Source organism: Ixodes scapularis, unplaced genomic scaffold (assembly GCF_016920785.2).
Source record: "Ixodes scapularis isolate PalLabHiFi unplaced genomic scaffold, ASM1692078v2 ptg000861l_1__unscaffolded, whole genome shotgun sequence".
NCBI lineage: Eukaryota > Metazoa > Arthropoda > Arachnida > Ixodida > Ixodidae > Ixodes > Ixodes scapularis.
The window spans coordinates 280,715-290,969 of record NW_024610057.1 but is presented as its reverse complement, the minus strand read 5'-3'; positions in this window follow the sequence as shown (position 1 = coordinate 290,969).

Here is a 10,255-nt window from a genome sequence, read left to right as displayed (position 1 = left end):
TGTACGAATAGGAACTGAGGGGAAAACGCATGAGAGCTTACGGCGATGTCAGAGCACCGTTTGAACGGGTTGGAACGAGGGCCTCCGGTGGTCGGTGTTCACGTTCGAACCGTGAGTGGAAAAGGCAGCTAGCTTTGCACCTATCCACCACACTCCCATCCAGGCGTCGCTGCATTGACGAACAAGCGTGCTCCTTCTCGTGCTCCTCAGTTTATACCTGCATAACCGAATAACAACGAAAGCAAAAAAAAAAATATATGTATATTAACTGTGAAGTTCGACAAAACTTTCAAATAATTCCGCGCTTTATAACTATTATTATTAAATGATTTCCGACAAAAGATTCGTCGCAAATCAATGCGTCGGGGGCGAAACATGGGCTGTAGCTAATACAGACAAGGCGAGCGATCGGCCTTTCCTTGAGTGGAAGTTGACTCTTTGGGGTGGCTGTAAAAACATCAAGCACGTCTGCGAAGACGTTGTAGACATGTGAACATGCACCGTCAAACATGCGCTGAGACACTCCGTAAAACCGGCCTCTTCATTTCCGTACGAAAGTGAATATATGTTATGATGGCCTAAACAACGAACTAACAAAACTCAGCTTTCGCTCTCGTAAAGATATCAGCCCCAAAGTAGGGTGGAAAGATAAAAAACCTCGCAATAGATTGGTGCATTTGGAAACTTCTTAGTTATTCCATAAATTACCATTGAAATAGAGTACGTCGGTCATTGCAATAGGGTAAAAAATATAATTAGTTGTTGTTGGATACGTTTTATTCATATTTAGAAGGGGTACGACGCGACCGGTTTCATGCCTTGTCGTTAAGGAGAAGGGTATAAGGATGCAGGAATGGGAGAGGGGTCCATGCGAGGGGTGGAGCGGGAGAGGGCTTACAAAAGGCCGGCCAGATCGGCCGGCCTCACGTAAGCCAAGAGTGAGTTGAAAACCCGCCTCTTGACGTCTGTGGGGCCTGCCGGCGCCGTCCAGGCCTCGAACGTCATTTGTGGTGGTGGACAGAGCTGCGCGAATGCTATGTCCCCTCTCCTTTCGCCTTGCCGGGCACTCCCAGAGCAGGTGGCGCAGGGTGGCGAGATGCGCTGAGGACTGGGTGTTAATGGAAGTATCGGGGATTAGCCCGGCGGTTTGATTGGCTTGAGGTGGCGATGTAGGGGTCGAACTACACCGGTCGCATATGGCATGTTTCTGGCAAACGTAGCCCTAAGCGGGCCAGGCGATACGGTGTCCATGCACAGCCGGGTGTGATTCGGCGTGGCCGGACCTCGGCCGCCCGCGGGTATCCCCTAGGGATGGAGGTCGGGCACTCAGGCAGCCGGGTGGACAGGCGCCGCTTGGTTTCGGTGCGCGGGTGCTGTGGTGGTGAAGGGCCAGTGCTAGCGTCGGAGCCAGACGGTGCATCCAAGGGTCGCAAAAGCGGCTGACCGGCCGAGGGGAGAAACAAGAACGCCATTGCCAGCCGGTGCGCCGCTTCATTGCCCTCTATGCCCGCGTGGCCCGGAACCCAAACGACCCTGACGTGTGCGGCCGATCCCAGGACCAACTTGAGTCCCCATACAGCCGCCCGGATGGTGCAGACCGTTGGAGAGCGAGGGGGGGCCGAAGAAAGGCATGCCTTGACCGCTTCCGCAGAGTCTGTGTGCATGAGGATCTCGGTGGGAGATAGCCCTTTGGTGGCGGTGTTGCGGGGCGCCAGTTACGCTCCCAGCAGGATCGCCCGCAGCTCAGCCTCCAGCGAGTCAAGCCCGGGTGGAAGCCGGACACCAGTGGTCGATCCCAAGGACAGACAACAGGCAGCTGCGGCAGTAGATCCGGATTCGGGATCCGCGGCCGCGTCACAGTAGTATCTGCGTACTTCGGGGCCGTCGGCGTTGACGTCACGTTCGTGCGCCGCAGCTTGAGATCGTCGGCGGCCCGGATGGCCGCCTCCAGCATGAGATGGCGTCGGCTTGCCGGAGGTCAGGCATGGCAGACTCCAAGGTGGAAGGGGTGTGGCTGGTGGTGGAACTCCCTCAACGGGTCGCAAGCCCAGCAACCCGAGAATGGATCGTTCCGGTCTGGACCGTGAAAGGCGGATGTGCTGCCCGAGGCATGCCTCGTGTAACAGGTCTCCAATGGTGTTGAGTCCAGCATGAGCCTGCAGCGTGTCAACCGGTGTGAAGTTCGCGACCGCGGCAGGCCCGTGACGATACGCATGGCACGCCGATTAAGGACCTCTAGGGCCTCACGCTGTTTCCTGGTAATGCCTACGTGCTGTGCCCCGTTAAGCATCTTGGCTTGGGTGAGGCTCTTGACAAGCATGCGTAATGTGTGGGTGTCGGCGCCCCAGTCCTTAGCTGTGGTGCGACGGATAAGGTGCAGCATATGTACTACGGAGGTTTTGGTTTTGCTCAGCCACGTCACAGGTGGGCCGTGCGCGGAAAAGTCAACACCAAGAACACGCAGCACGTCTATGGCGGTGATGACTGTGCCCCCGAACTTGAGTTCGATGTACGGGGTCCCCTCTCGGCGTGCGTTGGTGTTTCTAAACACGGCGTACTGCGTCTTATCAGGTGACGGAGTTGGACCGCGTTTATCAAAAATCCGGCGACGATGTCCAGTGCTTCTTGGGCGGAATCATTTTGAGGGCCAACTGGGCCACCCGTCGTTCAGACTGTGATGTCGTCTGCATAAATGGTGTGGCGGATGCCTGGGATCTTGTCATGGCGGTGGCTCAAATCCGCCATTACTAGGTGGTAGAGTAGCGGAGAAAGCACCGTGCCTTGTGGGACTTCTAGCTCGAGTGGAGCCGCAGGAGCTTGTGCATTTCCTACTGAGACACTGTAGGTGCGCCCGTTGAGGAACGCCCTGATATACTGGAGAGGTTTGCCGGTGAGGCCCGCCGCTGATGCGGCGGCCATCACTATAAGATGTGGAACACTATCAAAAGCCTTCTTCACGTCTATAGCGACCGCAATCTTGATGTCGTAGCGCGGGTGCTTGCCGGCAAGATCCTCAGCGAAGAGGGCCAGCGAGTCCTGCGTGCTGAGACCCCGGCGGAAGCCAGTCTGGCACGGGTGGAGGACCTTGTTTGCTTCAATGTGGCATTCCAACCGCATCAGCGCCATCCTCTCCATAAGCTTCCCGACATGTGACGTCAGAGAGATGGGTCGCATATCTGTGAGCTGTTTTGGGGTTCGGCCTGGTTTAGGGATTGGTATAACCGAGGCGTGGCGCCAGATGGCGGGAAGTTGACCCAGCTCGCAGGACTCGTTGAAGATGTCCAGAAGTTCTTGCATTGCTGCCTCCGGAAGGTTGCGAAGGGCCGGGACAGTTATCAAATGCGGGCCCCGGGGCACCATGCAACTTTGTGATTGAGGAAAGTGCGCGCTGCAGCTCTGCCATGGTAAAGGGCCGCTCCATACCTGGGTCCATGGGTTCTTGAGGTCGAGGGAATGAAAATCTAACCTTGGCTGGGTCATAACTCGCTGGACATTCCTGTGGAAAAAATACGGGGCCAGCTTTGCTCGCGAATTCTTTATTGAAGATTGCCAACCAGAAGGCCATGTCTTTTCCAGCTGTTTGTTGACGTTGGTTCTTTGTCATACCACGCCTCGTCGCCCAGACCTTGGCCGGTGATGTGCGCCCGTTGAAAGACGTGCAGTGGTCGTGCCACTCTTTCCGCAAGAGCTCGAGAGAATAGCGTTTTGCTTCTGCCGATGCACGGTTAAAGCGTGTGCGGTCGGGCGGGAGTTTGCCGCCCTCTAGGTAGCAGTGCTGGGCCTTAATCCTTGATTCCCATAAATTAAGCAAGTGCTGATCAGGAGTCGGAGCTTCTGCGCTTACCTTCACTGACAGCGTCACGATCTCCTTGGCTTGAATAATACGATTGAAAAGTAGTTCGTGAGGCGGTAGTTCTGCGAGCACCTCGCGAAAGTCGTCCCATCGGGTTGTACTTACGGTTCGTGTAGCAAGAGCGCGAGATTTTCCGCCGAGGCCGATGATAACTGGGAAGTGATCGCTACCCCAGCCGTCATCTACCACCGCCCATGAACGCCTAAGGCTTGGAGAATACCATGTTACGTCTGGCGATGTAGAGTCTTGCTGTTGACTATCGACCCGACGGGTTACCGCGTCAGGTGAATTGGCGAGCACGAGGCCTGCCACAAGTGCGTTGTCTGCTACGCTGCGGCCTCGTGCGGTGTTTGATTTCGATTCCCACGACGTGTGGTGCGCGTTAAAGTCACCTCCGATCAGCACAGGCAAAGGGTGAATAGTGCAGGTACACAAGAGCTTCAGCCATTCTGCATCTTCGTCGTTGGTGGTACTATGCGGTCTCCAGTACACAGACACGACTACGATATCCTTGTCTCGGAGGCGCGCCGATACCGCCGTCACTTCGCGCTGCTCGGAACAGTAACACGAGGTATCGAGCTGGGCAGCAGGGATCGATTTTGTTAGTAGCACCTGGGCATGTGCCTGGGGCACAGAAATGGTTCCCTGTGCGTCTCTTTTCCGACGTGGGCCCTTCTAGCCGACGATGATGGTAGGGGTACTGAAGGCCCAGTAGCCTACAATGTTGGGCTCTGGCACCCTGACCTCTTGTAGTAGGATTATGGCGGGGGGATGGGCGCTTGCGGCCAGTCATTTTTTGAGTTCTGGACCGTGCTGTCGGTAGGAGCGGCAATTCCATTGCAGAACTGTTAATCCTGGGCCGAAAGGATCTGACGGCCGACCGGTAAGCGCACAATCAGCGCCGTCTGCGCTGCCGCCTGTTGTCGGGCACGACGTTATTGTGGGTGGCAAGAAGGGAGGTTGCAATAAGAGTGGTGAGGTTGTCGAGTTTCTCGATGGTCGCAGTCGCTAGCGTTACGAGTTGCGAAAGTGACAGCTCGATGCGCGTTGCGGGTTGGTCGTCTGCAGCAAGAGTGGTTTGCACGCCTTGGGTTCTTTGAGGACGTTGTTGAGAACGTGTAGTGTCAGCTCTTGCCCTTGCGATGGATTCTGACAATGGCGGTGGTGGTCTAGGCGGAGGGATGCGTCTGGGCATGAGTTGAACACTCCGTGAGACTGGTGGCCGCGACCATGCTTGGGCGCGCGGGAGGGCTGTAGTCTCGTGTGTCTGCTTTGTTGGCATCACTGGTCTTAGTGGTGGCCATATAGTCTCTAAATACCCGTGACCTTTGGCAAAGGGAGGTGGAGGGGGCTTGGCTTGCAGCGTTCTCCGTTGTTGTCGCGCTTTGCGCTGCGGCGGAGGAGCCCACCGCTTGCGGTGTTGCGCTGTAGCCTGTTTCACCTTAGGACAGGTACCGTCAGTCGCAAGGTGAGAGCCTCCACATAACACACATTGATGGGGCTCGTGACACCCATCTATCTCGTGGCGGTGTGGTGGTCTTCCGCAGGCACAAACGGCCTGCGCAGCTGGACACACATCATGCTGGTGGCCCAGTTGGTGGCAGCGAGTGCATAGGATGGCCCTATGTTGGAAGGGGAACACTTTTTTAATATGGAGGCGATATAGCACCTCCTTTGGAAGTGTGGAACCATCAACCGTGACCATGACTGTCCTCTCTTCGCCATCCATGTGTCTGGCTGCCAGGATTTTGTGCGTGCGGGCATGATATTTCTGCCAAGAGGTCCTCGGGCGAGTCTGATAGGTCTGCTCCATGGAAGACGCCACGACACTATCTCTCGCGCAGGTGCTCGAATGGTCGGAAATGGACCATCTTGTTAGTGCCAAAATTTATCTGTGTAATTTCCAGTAACTTGGGAATGATCTCCGGTTCCCAGGTGTCGACCGCGATAAGATTGGCCCGAGTCTGCATCCGTATTCGGCATTTGCGCGACAAAGATCCTACCGCTTCTACAACGCATTTTTGGATAGGCGAGTGTGGGAGTGACGCCACGCTGATCCCATGCGATGGCCGCAGAATCAAGGTACGTCGTTCCCCACGGGGGACTGCGGAGGGGGTCTGCCTAACTCTTTGGTAGGAGGCGACGAAGGCTGAGGTAGTTGTCCCCGAAGGTGCCTGACGTCGGCATTTACGAGACGTCGAGAGCCACGGATTTCCCACGTCATCGGCTGCGGCCACAAGATGGGTGCCGCAGTCAGTGCTCGCAACTGAAGGCGGGCTAGCAGCTGCGGCTGTGGTCGCAAGACCGGTGCCAGGCAGTGTGTGTGTTCAGGTGGTAGGGAATTCGAGTGCGGGCAGAGCATCTTCCGGGTTAGTAGCGCTGACGTCCATGGCTACCACAGTGCCCGCGGCGACGTGGTTAAAAAGGTCGAGGTCATCTCTGCTTTCCACTGAATGATGTGATGGCGGCGCCTGTGCCGGAGGGCTAGGAGATGGCTGCTGAGAGGCCATCTTGACCGTGCACTTTAGGCTTAACAACACCCCTCCTCGCGGTTAAAGCGGGACCAGCAGAAATATTCTTCCGCCTGGCGGAAAGTCCTCCTCGCCCTCTTTCTTTCTTGTACTGTAGCACGGCGAGGCGAGGGGAAAGGTCCCCTTTTGCGCTGGCTTCTTCTGAGAGGATAAGCCGAGAAAATCCCCATTCTGAGCGACGGGCGATGGGTGCGGCAGCAGCGACCTCGTGACTTAGAGGTAGCTTCAGATCCTATCGCGTAATCTGCCCCATTTTTCGGCGCTCACCAAGCCTAGCCCCCCGGGTGTAGGTTTTACGGAGCTGCAATCACCGAATTTCAGCTCTCGAAGGTCTTTGGTTTAGCCTGTGGCAAAATAAACACATACTTGAGAGCTGCGATGCATCCCCGCACCTATTGAAGGAACGTTTCATGGATATTTTTGGTTCATCAAGGAGCTCAAAAAGCATGCGCGAGAAGTGGTGACTTGAATATGTAAGGATGACTTACATCTTCACAAAACATTCCAACTTTAAAAAAACGGCTTATCACGCTCAAACCTGCCTCAAATTGGGATCGATGGAAAAGAAAACGATGCACCAGGCGCGGGAATCTTCTAGAAGTTCTCTGTTTTCTAGCAGCGAGCACAAATTATTGGAGAACTTTAGCAGACTATGTTTTCAGGCCACGCTATATTCGGAAGCTCGCGCTGCCGCTTCGATGCATTCTCTGAAGCACGCGCCTGAAGTGGCAGCGGGCCTTTGAAAACGACTTACTAAAATGCCCTGTTGTGTGCCTAACTCGCGGAACCTGATGGCCAGCAAAATGTATGAAATTCATATTTACACATTCCCAACAACCACCTGAGGGGAGAGGACATCAAGGGTGGATGTCAATTTTAGAAAGTTTTAGTGGGTCACTTTTAGCCACTTAGATAACCGTACGGTCCGTACCCCAGAACGAAATGTAAGCTAGATTCGCTCTTTACATTCTTTATCGAGTGCGGCTATGGAGCGGAAAAAACAATATTAAAACCCTTTTTGGCGAGTCCAACGTGTCGTGTTATGGTTCAACGTTGCTTGTATCGGTACCATAGCACGGGCCGCCACTTCGAAGTATTTGTGTGTCTCAAAGAAACTAAAGCAAAAGCAGACAATTTTTTTTAACGTGACACAGAATTGTATTTAACATTGTAAAAAACGTTTAGGTACCCTACGCCACACAGTTAGCACAAACAAACAATCGCCGGTGTTTCCCACTTTTTTTTTCTTGTTAGAACTGAATGATGTTTAGGCAACTGTTAATGCGAGTATCCCAGCTAAGCGGTAGATTTTAGTGCGAGTCGATAAATTGCTGGGGAAAATAGCAAAAAGCGCCGATGTCGTGTTTGCGCTAACAGTGTCGCGTAACGTATGCATACCGCTGCACAATCAATGCTAGCGGAGTGAATCAGTAAATTTAGTGGCCCCCAAAGAAGTGGTGTTATTTTGTTTTATTTTATGGTTGAAAAGTTGTTATTTTTAAACAAGCAATTCGGTAAAGAGTGCTTCCGTTGGGCACCAACTTACGAGGCATCAATTTGTTCTTATACACTAAATTCTGCATGGCCCTTGCGTAAAAATGTCAACATTGTGTTCGTGCTAGCTGTGTCACGCACAGTAAGAAGACCTGTTCATTGCTCGAACATTTAAACAAGGCCTTTCTTACGTTTTCTTACGCCAAATAGACGTTTTGCGAGTACGCTCCATTACTGGTGGTTCATAAAATAATCTACGTTGTTTATTTAGAGGAAGGAAGAGGTGGTGAGGGGGGGGGGGGGGGGGATTGAATACAAAAGACGACTCAGGGAACCTCGAACTTTGTAAATATTTGCCTTGCACGTACGTCACATCATGACGTCGAACACCGGTATCTACCATGCTGGTGGTTGACTCGAAGGCCCTTCGCAGCGATAGCAATGGTAAACTGGGCCGCGATCGGCTGTAGCAGTTACCCCGTATCCCGACGATCGTCCGATCGTTTCGTCGGCATGCCCCGCGAGACAGAGTAGACGTCAAGTTAGAGAAAGTACGAGCGGCAGGAAAAAGATGTGGCCGCGGATTATCCAGTTTGCGGAACGCATTTCATAGAGGCGAACGACGGCACTTTTCTACCGTTGTTTACGTTCGCGCACGCCTTTGCATCGGCATTTGCTCGTTGGTGGTGTATATAACCTTTGTCCTTCGTTGCATAACGCCGTTTTCACGCTTCGAGCGCACCTTCGGGGCTCCCGGCCCGACGGCGATCGGTCGGCGGTGGCCCCTATGCGCAAGCTCGCCGAGCCGCCGGGTCATCGGTTTGTACCGTTCGCGATACGATAACCTTTGCAAGGAGCGAAAGTATGCAGGCGAGCCGGTTAGGAAACATTATAATATAAACCCTGAGACAATGAGAGCTTCTTGTGCGTTATTTGATTTATCCCTATCTCAGGGTTAAGAATATGGTAGCATTGCATTGTTTACCAGTATTTCGCAAAATCGTAACAATTTTTTGCAAGCGACTTCTAGAGCCGCTCGTCAAATTATGAAGCGCGCAATTAAGGTTTTTCTTTTTTTGGCTACACGGCATCCCTTTGCGTCAAAACTTCGTCGGCGGCATTTCTAAACTTTCTGCTCGTAGCGCAATCGCACCGATGCCGACAAATTCCGCACGTGCTGGATAAACGTCATTATCGTAAGCTCGGCATGTTTTCCTAACTTCACGGTACCTTTGTTGAAAATATGGTGCATGTCAGCGCCGGGCCGGGCCGTTAGTGGCATCCTACGCCTTGGTAAGCGCATCCGCGCGGTCTGAAGTCAACCACCAGTATGGTGCGGGGCCCCGTCCTTCCCTAGATGTTCCCTAGGGTGACGTCACTTGCAAGGCATGTATAATCCTGAGCTAATTAAATCACTTTTGCTTTGACTGTTTTAGAACTTTTTAACAGTCGCGCTAAAGGCCAAGATGAGCGAAAAGTCAGGTGCCAATGATTATTTGAGCAAGAAGCTTATATATGCGAGATAGAACTGAAAAAGCGTACGAGTGTAACCGTAGCTATCTCCGACCAAGCCTGAACCTCACTTTTTCGCCATTTTATAGAAAGTCATTTTATCGAATGAACGGACATTTCATCGAACGCCGTTTCATCGAATCGCTAAGGGCCGTTTCATCGAATTTCTCTGTTATGGCTCTGTACCGAGTTTTGGGGCATAACAGTGCTTTATAGATGTTTCACCTTGCATTTCTTAAGACTAAAGTAGTCACTTGTGAAATTGTTTTGAAGGTGGTGTCAAATTACTAAAGATAAAAGCAATTGGCATAAAAAGAAATAAAAACAATTGGGTATGCGACTTACTGAAAATCTTTACTCATATACATATATGACTGAAACCACGACGCTGCAAATAAAGGACAGACACTTAGAACACCTTTAAGTGTCCGTGCTTTCTGTTTTTGCCTCATTTTTAATTGTTTTATGTGACATGGAGAGGGGTCATTGTTTCATGGAGGCTTCTTCTCGAAGCAGGATATGTTCACGATGGAACTTATCTCGTCACTGCACCCAGTGATATAAAAACAGAAACAAAAGAAAAAAAAAGGAGAGAATTAGATGAAGTTGTGTATAAAAATTAAAGTAAATTCCTAAATATTACACACTGTAACGTTGTTCGATGAAAAGGCGTTCGAGGAAACGGCTTCTTTGAAACGGCGTTCGATTAAACGGCGTTCGATGAAACGGTGTTCGACGACACGGCTTCGATGAAACGGCTTTGATGAAACGGCATTCGATGAAATGGCGTTCGATGAAATGTACGGACGCACATATAGCGGTACGCGTGCATTACGTGGCACTTTTAGCCCGAACGCGACATCGG